Source organism: Rhineura floridana, chromosome 12, assembly GCF_030035675.1.
Source record: "Rhineura floridana isolate rRhiFlo1 chromosome 12, rRhiFlo1.hap2, whole genome shotgun sequence".
Lineage (NCBI taxonomy): Eukaryota > Metazoa > Chordata > Lepidosauria > Squamata > Rhineuridae > Rhineura > Rhineura floridana.
In genome coordinates this window covers 4,152,748-4,168,163 of record NC_084491.1, presented here as the reverse complement: position 1 = coordinate 4,168,163, position 15,416 = coordinate 4,152,748, and positions in this window count along the sequence as shown.

Here is a 15,416-nt window from a genome sequence, read left to right as displayed (position 1 = left end):
TTGAGCCACTGACTACCATATAACTGGGTATTTTGCCTTAAGGCTCTAACACAAGGAGTGAATTTTTGCTCTTGTCTTTTGGAATCCTTGGTAGTTTTATTTTTGTCTCATTGGGCGTCCTCTTGGCCAAGAGTGGATGACCAGGTTTAAGGGGTGGTGGTAGGCTACTTGCATTACAGGGTTGGTGTTGGTTTAACTCAGTCCTGACAAAGGAGGCATAGGTTGTACCTAGTCAGGACTAACTGCCCTGGGTTTGGGAGGACCCCCCAGAAGAGTTCTTTGTAGTAGGGATGCCAGGGATTGAACCAAATTCTTTCTGCCTGCAAGCTAGATGCTCTTAACCACTGCGCTATGGCCCCAGTCATTCTCCATTCCCCCATCCACACAGTGAGAATAATGGTTCCCATTATTATAATAACCTACACTGGAGGTTTGTTGGGAGGTGTCGGAAGGCAGAGCTGGGGTCCCAATCCCGGGGAGCTGGATCCCGGAGAGTTGGGAGAAGAGTATTCGGATGGATGGCAGAGGGAAAGGGGAGGAACTTCCCCCCTTTGGAGCGAAGACGAAACAGAGGAACTGCCAGTGATAAGGTCGCTTAGCGACGGGGAGCCTGAGCCCTCCCTGGACATTCTCACGCCTCCCCCTCTTTCAGGCTCAGAGCAAGAGGGGAAAGAGGGAGGGCTGCTCACAGCCGAAAAGCGGGGAGGCAGTTTACCATCAGCCCCTCCCCTATCCCCCATCCTGGAATCGGAAACTTCAGAAGAGGAGGGGGTGATGCTTCCCCCCTCACCGCGCACACGCAGACAGCTGAAAAGACAGGAGAGAAGGGGGGGAAGGCAGGCAGTACCTGAGGGGCAGTTAAGGAGGAGCGAAAGATTGCGTGCCCGTTTGGCCCCTTCTTAAAGAACAGGCGCGAAGAAGTCCCTTGCTCTGTCAACTTTCTCCCAATGCCGCAGAACCTGTATCCCTGTATTGCTTCATGAGAAAACGCAGTCTTTGTTTGGACATTACCCTAATAAAACACGAATTAACTACAGCCGTTGGTCTGGTTCCTGAGTCACATCCTGGGCCTGACAGCTTGACAGAGCCACCTAAATCACCCTCAACGCTCTCTTCACTTGACTGGGACAAGATGTCAAAGGGAGCAGCGGGGGGGACGAACCCCACTTCTGAGACGGAAGAAGTGGAACTCTTGAGGACTAAGGTAGCTGATTTGCAGACGGATGTTCAAGCCCTGCTAGCAGCAGTCAAGGCGCTGAAGAAGGATAATCAAACCTTCAAGGCCACGATAGACCAGATGCGAACAGCCCCTCCAGCTGCCGTAGTAAAGGTTCCCATTGGATTGCCCCCAAAATACGCGGGACAAAGTGATCAGTTGGCAACCTTCGTGGCTCAATGTGAGTTATATCTGGATGTCAGGCACACGGAATTTCCAGACGATGGGGCTAAAGTAGCTTTCGTGATTAGCCTCCTGGAGGGAGAAGCTGCAAAATGGGTGACTCCGTATCTCGTGAGAAAGGATACTGTCTTAGGAAGGTACAGAGGATTTATACAGGAGATGACCGAGATGTTTCAAGACCCGCAAAGGGCTGAAACAGTAGCGCGGCAACTAGGCGCTCTGAAGCAAGCTAAAGGGACTGTTTCCGAGTACACTAACGCTTTTAAAATTCTGTCCCAGGAAACTGGTTACAATGACGCCGCCCTGATGTTTATGTACCAGAGTGGATTAAATGCTGAAATCCTGGATGAGTTGGCCAGGACCTCCCCCCCCCCCCGCTGACCTACCAGCGCTCATCCGGCTATGCCTACAGATAGATCACCGGATGGAAGGAAGGCGCCTGGAAAGGAAGCAGGAGGTCCCGAGATACTCAGCCTCAGCATCCCGCAACAAGACCCTTCCCACTGCAGGGATGGCAGGTAATGCAACTGAGGGACAGGGAGGGGCTAGGCCAAGACTGTTGGAAGAAGAAAAGGAAAGACGACGCCGGGAACGTTTATGCTTTTATTGTTCAAAGCCGGGCCATGTGGCCAGAGACTGTGGACTGAAAGGGGGCAAAGCCGAGCCGTCGGGAAACTAGAACACCCAGTCCACGTGCAGGCCGGTGGACTGGGGGCAGCGTTGTATAAAGGCCCCCCAACGATCCAACCTCCCTCAAAGGGGGTGTTGGTCTTGCCTATTCGGATTACAACTTCCAGAGGAGTGGTGTTTAATTCCACTGCCTTAATTGACAGTGGAGCCTCCACAAATTTTATTGATGCAAAGTTAGTCAAGCGTCATGGAATTTCCCGGTGGAAACTGGACGCTCCCCTAGCTGTGGAGACTATCGATGGGATACCCCTGAAGTCAGGAGGGGTGACACAAGCCACGGAGGAAGTGAAACTTCAAATCCCTGGGCACGAAGAGTTCATTTCGCTATACGTGTCAGATCTCTCGAACTTTGAGGTGATTCTGGGAATGCCCTGGCTAGCAAAGCATGAACCCAAAATAAGTTGGAAGGAGGCGGTGGTGTGGTTCACCTCACAGTATTGCCAGGAGAACTGTCAACCTGAAGGAATCAAGAACACTTTAGCGGGGGCAGTGCAAGAGATCGAGCAAGTGACCCTGCCGCCAAAGTATGAAGAATTCAAAGATGTGTTTGATGAAAAAGAGGCAGAGACTTTACCCCCCCACCGCCCTTACGACTGTGCGATTGACCTAGTGCCAGGAGCCAGCATCCCATCAGGGAGAATCTACTCTCTCACAGAGAATGAGAGGGAGGCCCTGAAGGAATTCCTGGATAAAAACCTGAGGCGAGGATTCATACGCCCCTCACAATCCCCTGCTGGAGCACCACTATTGTTTGTGAAAAAGAAGGGGGGGGAACTCAGACCCTGTAACGACTATCGCGCATTGAACCAGATCACCATCCCCAACAGCTACCCGCTGCCCCTGATCTCAGAGTTGCTGGACCAACTGCGCTCTGCAAAAATCTTCACGAAGTTGGATTTGAGACGAGCGTACAATCTGATCAGAATGAAGGAGGGAGATGAATGGAAAACAGGATTCTTGACCGCTTACGGACAGTATGAATACCTGGTCATGCCGTTTGGGCTTTGTGGAAGTTCAGGAATTTTTCAAAAATTCGTGAACGACGTGTTTAGAGACTTGTTGGACACGTATGTAATCTGTTACTTAGATGATATCCTGGTGTTCTCAAAGAACTAGGAAGACCATGACCAGCATGTGAAGACGGTGTTGAAGAGACTGAGAGAAAATCACCTGTATGCTAAATTAGAGAAATGTGGATTTGACCTCAAGTCTCTAGACTTCCTTGGATATCGAATCTCAGCGGAAGGCGTGGAGATGGACCCAGGGAAAGTAAGCTGCATATTGGACTGGGGCCAATCTGTCACCAAAAAGGATGTACAACGGTTTTTGGGTTTGCCAATTATTACAGAAAGTTCATTCCAGGGTTTTCCAAATTAACAGCTCCTCTGACTGACTGTTTAAGGGGGAAGAAGAAGTTTCAATGGACAGAGAACGCCACCGAGGCCTTTGAGGAGCTGAAGAGAAGGTTTGCTACTGAGCCCATTCTGCGCTTTGCTGATCCGAACCGCCCTTTCGTAGTGGAAGCAGATGCTTCAGATTTTGCCATCGGGGGGGGTCCTGCTACAATTAGACCAAGAAGGGAAGGAGCTGCACCCCTGTGCGTACTTCTCTCGGAAGTTAAAGCCTGCAGAGAAGAACTACACAGTTTGGGAGAAGGAGCTGCTGGCCATCAAGGACTCTTTTGAAAACTGGAGACAATACCTAGAGGGGACCTCTCATCGAATTGAAGTGCGCTCCGACCACAAGAATCTTGAAAGCCTCCAAACCGCCAGAAAGCTGAACCAGAGACAGATAAGATGGTCCCAGTTCTTCACTAGGTTTAACTTCCAGATTACTTACCATGCCCAAGCCAAAAACCAGAGAGCGGATGCCTTATCCAGACAGCCACAATACAAAGAAAGTGAATCCGAGGACCAGCCTCAGTACGTAATCCTGCCAGAGAAATTAACGTTGGGAGTATGCCAGCCTTCATGGGAAGAGGAACTCAAAAAGGCACAACAAGAAGATTCAGACATGCTAAAATATCAGCAGGAGACGGGACAACGTCAAGACTCAGAAGTAACCTTTCACTGGAGAAATGGACTGTTATGGTTCAAAACCGCCAGATATGTGCCAGAAGGGGAATTAAGGCTCAGAATCCTACGCCAGTGTCATGATTCCATCACAGCGGGACACTTTGGGATTTACAAGACCATTCAGAACGTGGCCAAGGACTTCTGGTGGCCTAAAATGTGTCGGGATATTGAGAGTTATGTAAAGTCCTGCTCTGTCTGTCTGCGGACAAAAACACAAACAGGGACACCAGCAGGACTGTTACAACCGTTGCCTGTCCCACACGAACCCTGGAAGGACCTCTCCATGGATTTTATAACTGATCTACCCAAGTCCCAAGGAATGACAGCCATCTTAGTAGTGGTGGATCTACTTACCAAAATGGCACACTTTCTTCCTTGTGCAGGGGCCTTAGAGGCTAAAGAAACGGCCAAGTTATTCATAAAAGAAGTCTACCGGCTGCATGGATTGCCAAACAGCGTAGTCTCAGACCGAGGAACTCAGTTCACAGCCAAATTTTGGAGAGCAATGTGGAAACAGTTGCAGACGGAATTAAAACTCTCCTCCGCCCATCACCCCCAGACAGATGGGCAGACGGAACGCTTGAACGCCGTTTTGGAAAGATATTTACGAAGTTATGTGTCCTATCAACAGACTGACTGGGTATCATATTTGCATTTTGCAGAGTTCGCCTACAACAATTCTCTGCACTCCAGCACTCAACAAACCCCGTTCTTCGCTAATTATGGATTCCATCCTAAAGTCTTTCCAAGCAGCTCAGAAGGAATGCTGGTACCGGCAGCTGAGAACTTCCTTAAGGAATTGCAAGCGGTGCAACAGACACTGAAACAGCAGTTAAACGAAGCCAAAACGGAGTACAAGCGAGTTGCTGACCTGCACAGGAAGGAGGCCCCCCCCTTCAACCGGGAGACCAGGTATGGCTGTCCACCCGCTTCCTCCAGAGGCCGGGCAAATGTAGAAAATTACAAGACAAGAGGGTGGGTCCTTTCGAAATAGAAACTCAAATCAATCCCGTGGCGTACCGACTGAAGCTGCCTGACACGTTTAAAATACATCCTGTGTTCCATCGATCCCTCTTAACGAAAGCCGCCCCTCCCAGTGAGTTACGGCCGGAGGAACCTCCCGGAGCTCCACTCCTGGTAAATGAGCAGCTTGAGTTTGAAGTTGAGGAGATCTTAGATTCCAGGATCAGACCCCACAAGCTGCAGTACTTGATTCACTGGAAAGGCTATAGGGTGGCTGACAGATCATGGGAAGATGCATGTGATGTGCATGCTCCAGAATTGGTAAAACTTTTCCATCAACATTTTCCCCACCGTCCCAAGCCAGACAAGGGGAGGGGGGGCACAGCCTGGGAGGGGGGGATGGTGTTGGAAGGCAGAGCTGGGGTCCCAATCCCGGGGAGCTGGATCCCGGAGAGTTGGGAGAAGAGTATTCAGATGGATGGCAGAGGGAAGGGGGAGGAACTTCCCCCCCTTTGGAGTGAAGACGAAACAAGAGGAACTGCCAGTGATAAGGTCGCTTAGCGATGGGGAGCCTGAGCCCTCCCTGGACATTCTCACGCCTCCCCCTCTTTCAGGCTCAGAGCAAGAGGGGAAAGAGGGAGGGCTGCTCACAGCCGAAAAGCGGGGAGGCAGTTTACCATCAGCCCCTCCCCTATCCCCCATCCTGGAATCGGAAACTTCAGAAGAGGAGGGGGTGATGCTTCCCCCCTCACTGCGCACACGCAGACAGCTGAAAAGACAGGAGAGAAGGGGGGGAAGGCAGGCAGTACCTGAGGGGCAGTTAAGGAGGAGCGAAAGATTGCGCGCCCGTTTGGCCCCTTCTTAAAGAACAGGCGGGAAGAAGTCCCTTGCTCTGTCAACTTTCTCCCAATGCCGCAGGACCTGTATCCCTGTATTGCTTCATGAGAAAACGCAGTCTTTGTTTGGACATTACCCTAATAAAACACGAATTAACTACAGCCGTTGGTCTGGTTCCTGAGTCACATCCTGGGCCTGACAGGAGGTCATACACAATGAAGGCTACGAAGCACATGGCATGTTCAAATGCTAAATTATGTATTTGTGGTATATATGGCTCTAGATATAAATTGTTAAGCTCTATACTCTTCCGTAGACCTTAGTAGGCTAGATTTCTGTAAATAAATAAAAGGGCTCTTAAAATATCCTCATTTTTATTTATGAGTCTGTCTCCACCTGATATTTCCACAGGACTTTTTCCTTTGGAAGCTTCAGCCTTGTTTTGTCTGACAGCTCTTCTGTGGGGGCTGCGCCTTGTCAGACTGAAACAGCAGCATTCACAAGGCTTTGATGTCATTTATGGCTGTGCCCCTTGATGTATAATGTATGGCTGCAGAACAGCCTAAATCATTTAGCATTCATTGCATACCCAGCTGGGCATGAATCTATAAAGGAGTGATTTCAGTGTGTAGGTCTCGAGGTGAAGATTTCAGGGAGACCCACAAAGAGTCTTGTGGCACTTTAAAGACTAACAAATGTATTATTGAATCAGCTTTTGTGGATTATGCCATAATCATCCTTCCCTAAGGTGTCACAATGCCAGTTATTTTAGCAGCAACACAGACTAACCCAGCTATTATCTTCAGGGAAAAATGAGCATTTTGCAAGTAGCACATTGAACCCAGGGCTGGTCTTGGACCTTGGATGATATCCAACTCTTAACTCATGCATGGATTCACCAGGTTGCTCTCAACCACCCTCAGTTCACCATCTTTAAAATCAGAATAGTAATGGAAAAGAGTGGACAATCCCCACAGAGGAATTCCATGGAAATATCCAGACACCCAGACTAGGACACTGGGTTTTGGAAGGAACAGGTTCATAGTCTGGGAGTTTTCCTAGATTCCAACTTGTCACTGGAGTCCCAAGTAGTTTCTGTGGCTAGGAGTGCTTTATGTCCAGCACTCCTGATTCATCAGCCAATGGCCATTCCTGGTCTAGGGATGTGAAGGCCTGAGGGGGGAAATGGAGGGGGCAGATTTTTTTTCTCTTTTTTTCTGGTCTGTTGTGATTTTCTAACAAAATGGAAAAATATAAGATTGTGAAATATTTTCTTTTAGAGTGATATATAAAATGTTTAAGACAAGGTGTTCATATTTCACCAGTCCTGAAAGCACTGCACTGACTGCCAATGAGCTACCGGGCAAAATTCAAATGGTTAATGTTAGCATATAAAGCCCTAAATGGCTTGAGATTGAAGAGCGCCTTCTCCAATATCTAAGACTGCCTCCCCAGTATCAACCATCTTGGACCTACAGTCGGCAGGCGAGGTCTCGTTGGTAGTATAGCCACTGGGGACTCCCCAGTTGGTATTGATCCATGACAGGGGCTTTTCAGTGGCATTCCCCAATTGTGGAATGCCCTTCCTGGTGAAGTGCATCTATCCCCCTCATTATCAACTTTCAAGAGGAATTAAAAACATACCTGTTTAACAAGGTATTTAATGGCTGAAAGACATGGATCCTGCCAACCCTGCTGTCTCTAGTTGAACGTTTTTAGCTGTTTTTAGAATGCTTTTTAAATGTTTTATATTATTCATGTTTGCTGCCCTGGGCCCCTTTGAGAGGAAGGGCAGGATATAAATTGAAATATCAATGAAAGTTCTTGCCAATGTTCCTTTGAAATTCAGCCTTCACCTCATGCCATGCCCCAGACCAGAAATCCTTAGATGCAGAGACCTGCTATATACCAGCCCCAAATCAGAAGAGGCCTGAGAAACTTTACCCCACTTCTTGAAACCCCACTGCTTAGAAAAAGCCAACCTCTTCAGAAAAAGCAGCAGTGCTTTAACTGGACAGATGCAGTACTCGGGGGACAGGGCTTCCATCTTGACTACGTGCATCCCAGACTATGAAGCTCTGCCAGTTGTGTCAAGACACCATCCAGTCAACTTGTATTTTCTGCCTCGGTGCAAGACCACTAAATGTGGCCCTGAACCAGCACCTTTATCCATATCCTTGCCATCTATTCCAGAACCAAGGCCCTACTAATCTCCCCCTTGCTTGGGTGTTCCTTTGGTGGTAGAGATCAACAACATGGATCAGGGTCATACCGTGGATCTCTTCAGCAATATTCACAGTAGGGCAGCTTGGCAGTGAATTGCCCACTCGCAAAACATGAAGCTTACATTTGTATCATGTGGGCCTTAGGCACCTCTGTCTGTGCACAGATCCATGCACTGTTAATACTAGCCTCACTCCTAGGGCTGCTGCCTAATATCCTCCCAAGACAGGATTCAGGATGGCCTCCAACTCTTCAGTAGGGGCCAAATTTCAGAGAGGGGCTTCCCCACAATCTGTGATAGATTTGATATGGTCCCTTTTCTGAGTTGAAGGCTATAACATGCCCACTATTTATTTATTACATTTGTATACCGCCCCATAGTTGAAGCTCTCTGGGCAGTTTTCAACAATTAAAACATAAAAACAAATATACAAATTTAAAAACACATATTTAAAAGCCAATTAAAGCGCATGCTAAAATGCCTGGGAGAAGAGGAAAGTCTTGACATGGCACCGAAAAGATAATAGTGTTGGCGCCAGGCGCAACCTCGTCAGGAAGATCAATCCATAATTTGGGGGCCACCACTGAGAAGGCCCTCGTTGCCAGCCTCCCAGCTTCCCTCAGAGTAGGCACCCGGAGGATGACCTTTGATATTGAGCGTAGTGTATGGGGGTTCGTGTAGGGAGAGGCGTTCCAACAGGAGCCATGTGAAGGCCTGTAGCTTAGGGGTACAGCACGTGTTTTGCATTCGGAAGGTCCCGGGTTCAGCCTCTGGCATCTCCAAGCAGGGCTGGGAAACAGCCCTTGTCTGAAACCCTGGAGAGTTGTTGCTAGCCAGTGTAGACCAGAGGTACTCAACATGGTGTCTTCCAGGTGCTTTTGGACTATAAATACCATCATACCTCACCTTTGGCAATGCTGGCTGAGGCTGATTTGTAGTGCCAACAAGTTTTTGGAGGGCCCTGGGCAAGACACCCTTCACAGCACATTTACTTCATTTGTACCATTATCGGCCCTTCTTCCTCATCATTGCTACCACCTGTTTGCTTTCCAGACAGTGCCAAGGAGCACACAGGCAGATGCCTCTGCTGCACCTCTGCCTCACCACCACCACTGTTGTCTGGCCCAGAGTGAGAGATGGGTGAACTAATAGTGAAAAGAAGGAGCAGCTCCAGGGAAGCTGTTGTATTTGAGGCCCCTGCTGTGGTGGGTGCCCTGGGCAGATGCCCGACCCTTGACACTGACCCTGTCTGGAAGGCACCATATTGGCTACATATAGAATAGATAATACTGAACTAGATGGACTAATAATCCAACTTGAGTTAGTCTCATAAAGTGTATGTGTGGCGTTTTATTCTGCAATATGTAATACCTTTATTTTTATTTATATTATATTTTTGTCCCGCCTTTCTTTCAGGGAGCTCAAAGTGGTGCATATGGTTCTCCATCTCCATTTTATCCTCACAACAATCCTGTGAGGTAGGTTAGGCTGAGACAGTGACTGGCCCAAGGTCACCCAGCAAGCTTCATGGCCTGGAAGCCAACAATTTGGATAGCTGCAGAATAAAATTCCTTTCATTGTTCACAAACTTCTGCATTCCAAGAAAGTGGGCTTGTTTTCATAAGGAGGAAATGGTATAATTGTTTTCTCCTTCGCTTTTAATTTGTGTATCCTGTTTGGCTGAGAAATGGCAGGTGTTTGTCATCCCAAGGCAACTCAGACATGTTTATAACATGGCATTTTTATTTTGTTGACTAAGCTGCCAGGGTCCACTAATGCTAGAGAGAAGGAATATTGATAAAAATGATTATTTCCCTTTCAGGGTTAAAGTTCAAAATGGTAATGTCTAACCGTTAATACAAAGGGCAGAATGTCAGCAATGGTCCAAGGAAGCCCAGGTTTAAGGCTGTCTCTTAACACTCTGCTGGAGACATTAATCTACCTCAGGTGTGGGGAATCTTTGGCCCTCTAGATGCTGCTGAACTACAATGGCCATTGGCCATGCTTACTGGGGTTGATGGGAGTTGTAATGATGTGGGTAGGGCAAGGCTAGGGAGGGGCCATAACCATGACAGACCTTACAGTCATGGGAGGTCTAGTCAGTATCTCGAGCAGCAAAGGCAAGAAGGGCACTATGATAGCAGGAGGGGGAAAGATGCAACAAGGCAACACGTGACTCCCACAGCCTCCCTAGAAACTCTTCTGCTGCCCCCCAGTCATGGCACCCCTGACATGTTAGCCATGCATGTAAGGCACCAGTCAATGCACAATGCCATTGCATATCCTCTCCCCCACAAGAAGGGATGGGGGAGAAATGGGATTAAGTTCACCTTAAAAATGTGTATATTAGTGAAAACAGGCATATATTGGTGAAAATAACATACACAAATATATTCTATTTGATTAGAATATGTGAGCACTTCTTCTCGTTTTGCTTGGGCCTGCTCTGTTAAAGCTAATCGCACTGCCCATTTGCCACTGATAAGGCCTGCAGTAGTATTACATTGCTGCTAACACCATTATAGGGGCACGTGGTGGGGACATGCAAGGACCACTTGCTTCGTGGGTTGGGGAAGCAAAGCCTTTCCAGTGGTATGAGGCACTTCATCTACATGAGCCATCATGATGGGAAGACAAGACTGCAAGAAGGCCTACAGTGGAAAATGCTCCCACCTGTGGCTCCCAAGCATTCCTAGTTGTGACATGGGATCTGCTTCCATGTCATCCAGTCCTATGCTGCTCTGGTTTATTTCTGTTTGCAGGGATCATGTGGGACAGGCAGGGGGTGGCATGGCTACTTCCTTCCCACAGATGTTTCTGGTCCTGCATGGAACTAGACCACGTGACAGAAATGGCTCCAAGGCTACACCAGATCTTTAAGAAAAGACTTGGGGTTGGGGCTGGGACAAGGAGGGATATGAAATGCTGAGGATAGTGCAGATGTTCTTTCACAACAAGAAGTAGTTTCAGAGAGAGAGAGAGAGAAATGGGGAAGGGGGGAACAGCCAAGGAAACCATCAGCAAACTTGATGCTACCGTTAGGCAAAAAATAATACAATTTTGGTTGGAAAAGCTCATTAAAGGTTAGAACATACATCATAGGGCCTTTCACACATTAACCCATCTTGGGCTGGGAATGATAACTGAAAGGTGAGTAATGGAGGCTCTGAGTTTTTGGAGAGCTCCCTTCTACAGAGGAACAAGCATCCAAAATAGCCACAACATCCCTCATGAAGTGGGCTGGCCAGTGGTGGTCCTGGCCTTCCTGTTGGTGTAACTTTTCTCTGCCTTGCTTAGCCTTGCTGGGGGCAGCAAGCTCTAGCTGTTGCAATAGTGCTGAGCTCCTTAAACAGGCAGCGTTTGATGCAATGCTTAGCGTAGCATGCAGTGTCTTCAAAGTGGCTGGTTAGGACTGGAGTCAAGGACAGCTTTCTCCACTTTTCATTGGGCATTAGGAACTGCTGCAACCAAGAAAATGCATCCCATTGAAGCTATCCTGGCAATATTCAGTAAATGGGTTGTGTTTGCAATAATACAAAATACATAATCATGCAAAATCTTGGCAAGAATAAATAATAGTAGTGGAGAAAACACAATCTCATTTAACACACAAGCACCAAATGCTTGCCTGAATAAAAACTACCCATCTAAAAATAGGGAGAAAGCAGGGGGGCAGTCAGATATCACCAGGGAAGATGTCCCAAAATTGTGGCCACTGCTGAGAAGGCCGTGTCCCTGGCACCCACCAACTATACTTCCTATGGGGATGTCTAGAAAGCCAAGCTTAGTCCATTTCTAGCTGCAATTCTAGCTCGTACTAGAGCCCAAAACAGCTTGAGATGTATGTGCTTGAAAGATCATCTCCTTTCCTGTGAATCTGCTCATCCATTATGTTCGGCTCTTGCATGTGCCACAGAGAAAGCCCTCTTGAGCACTGCCTTCTAAGGCAAGGTTGATAGCAATGTGTAAGAGAGAGGGCTTTCTTTGTGGTGGCACCCTGTATGTGGAACCTTCTGCCTCTATATTTGTCTGAGCAACAATTGAAAACATTCCCTTTTAAATAAGTTTTATTTTCTGTTGCTGCTGGTGCTGCCTCTTTATGTTTTGGCTTTTTGCCATTGTTTCAATGTCTGTTTTAATGGTTGGATCAAAAGGTGGTGCTGGGTTATCGACAGCTGAAGGTGCTGAGCACCTGAACATCATAATGCTTAGGAGTGGAGGACAAATCTATCAAAGTTACACTTTGTGAAACATGAGCATTAAAACACAGCCATCCTTCAAAATATGCCCTTCAGGAGGGCTTTAAACTGAATCCTAAGGGGGAGGGAGATGTAAACTTGGTGGTAACAACTGATGAAGGCTTGTGCACAGTAACAGGATCAGAGAGATCGGCTCTAATAGAGACCAGTAACAGTCCTCAGAAAAAAGTAGTAAGGAAGCCAAGCCATAAATCACATGTTTTTGATGTCTGTATACTAATGCGCAGAGCATGGGAAAAAAGCAAGACAAACTTGAACTCTTAATACAGGAGGGTAATTGCAACTTGATAGGTATAACTGAAACTTGGTGGGATGACTCCCATGACTGGAATACAGCAATTGAAGGATACAACTTGTTCAAAAAGAACAGAAGGAATAAACGGGAGGTGGAGTCACGCTAAATGTTAAAAAATATATATCCCTGCACAGAAATACAGGAAGATGAGCTTGGTAGCTCCACCGAGAGTATCTGGATTAAAATTAATGGGGCAAGTAATAAAAGGAATGTGGTGCTTGGAGTCTACTACCGACCACCCAATCAAGAAGATGAGAATGTAACTTTTGAAAAGCAAATTGCCTATGTTTCGAGGAGTCATGATGTAGTAATAATGGGGGACTTCAATCATCCTGATATCCGTTGGAAGACAAATTCTGCCAAACACGACCTCCAAGAAATTTCTGACTTGTGTTGGAGATAACTTTCTCCTACAGAAAGTGGAGGAAGCAACCAGAGGATCAGCTATCCTGGGCTTGATTCTAATCACTAGAGATTATGTGGTGGATGAAGTGGCAGTTATGGGAACTCTGGGGGAAAGAGACCACACCATACTTGAATTCTTGCTTTTAACAGAAGCAAAAGCTGAGAGTAGCCATACATGCACCCTGGACTTCAGGAAAGCTGTTTTAATAAATTCAGAACAATTGTAAGTACGGTTCCATGGCAAGCAACCCTAATGAGAAAAGGAGTCCAAGATGGGTGGGAGTTACAAATTCATGGAGGACAGGGCTATCAATGGCTACTAGCCATGATGGCTGTGCTCTGCCACCCTAGTCAGAGGCAGCATGCTTCTGAAAACCAGTTGCCGGAAGCCTCAGGAGGGGAGAGTGGATCCTGCTTGCGGGCTTCCCCCAGGCACCTGGTTGGCCACTGTGAGAACAGGATGCTGGACTAGATGGGCCACTGGCCTGATCCAGCAGGCTCTTCTTATGTTCTTATGAGTTTCTAAAAAAGAAAATTCTAGAAGCGCAATGGCAAGCAATCCCAACAAAGAAAAAAAGGGGGGAACAGCAGAAGAAGCCAATATGGCTTCACAAAAAGCTTAGAGATGACCTGAAAACAAAAAAGGACACATACAGGAAGTGGAAAGAAGGCCAGGCCACAAAGGAAGAGTACAGGCAGGTATCACGGAATTGCAGGGATGGCGTCAGGAAGGCTAAAGCTGAGGACGAGCTGAGGTTAGCGAGCAACAAAACAGCTTTCAGGTACGTCCATAGTAAAAGACAGAGAAAAGAAATGGTGGCACAGCTACTCAGTGAGGATGGCAAAATGATAACAGATGACAAAGAAAAGACAAAAGTGCTCAATTCTTACTTTGACTCAGTCTTCTCCCAAAAAAGAGTCTATGACCATCCCGGGAAACATAAAGTAGAAGGGGCAGGATTGGAGCTTGAGATTGATAGACAAATGGTCAAAGAATACCTAATCACTTTGAATGAGTTCAAATCGGCAGGGTCCGATAAACTGCATCCTAGAGTATTGAAGGGACTGGCTGAAGAACTCTCAGAACCGCTCTCTATTATCTTTGCGAAATCATGGAGGACTGGTGAAGTGCTGGAGGACTGGAGGAGGGCGAATGTTGTCCTTATCTTCAAAAAGGGCAAAAAGGAGGAACTGGAGAACTACAGACTAGTCAGCCTAACATCAATCCCTGGAAAAACTCTGGAGTAGATTATCAAGTGGTCAATCTGTAAGCACCTTAAAAACAATGCAGTGATTACTAGAAGCCAGTATGGATTTATGAAGAACCAATCCTGCCAAACTAATCTTATCTCATTTTTTGATCAGGTAACCTCCCTTCTAGACTGTGGGAAAGTTGTGGACATAATATATCTTGAGTTCAGCAAAGCTTTTGACAAAGTGCCCCATGACATTCTGATTAGCAAGCTAGCTAAATGTGGGCTGGGGGGAACAACTATCGGGTGGATCCACAGTTGGCTTCAGAATCGTACTCAAAGAGTGCTTATCAATGGTTCCTTCTCAAACTGGGTGGAAGTAACGAGTGGGGTACCACAGGGCCCGGTCCTGGGCCCAGTGCTCTTCAACATTTTATTAATGACTTGAATAAGGAGGTACAGACCACGCTTATCAGATTTGCAGATGATACAAAATTGGGGAGCACAGCTAATACCGTGGAAGACAGAAACAAAATTCAAAGAGACCTGAAATGAAATTTAACAGGGATAAATGCAAAGTTCTACACTTAGGAAAAAGAAACCAAATGCACAGTTATAAGATGGGGGATACTTGGCTCAGCAATACGACATGTGAGAAGGATCTTGGAGTTGTCATTGATCACAAGCTGAATATGAGCCAACAGTGCGATGTGGCTGCAAAAAAAGGCAAATGCTATATTAGGCTGCATTAACAGAAGTATAGTTTCCAAATGGTGTGAAGTATTAGTTCCCCTCTATTCAGCACTGGTTAGGCCTCATCTTTAGTACTGAGTCCAGTTCTGGTCTCCGCACTTCAAGAAGGATGCAGACAAACTGGAACAGGTTCAGAAGAGGGCAACAAGGATGATCAGGGGACTGGAAACAAAGCCCAATGAGGAGAGACTGAAAGAACTGGGCATGTTTAGCCTGGAGAAGAGAAGACTGAGGGGAGATATGACAGCACTCTTCAAGTACATGAAAGGTTGCCACACAGAGGAGGGCCGGGATCTCTTCTCGATCATCCCAGAGTGCAGGAC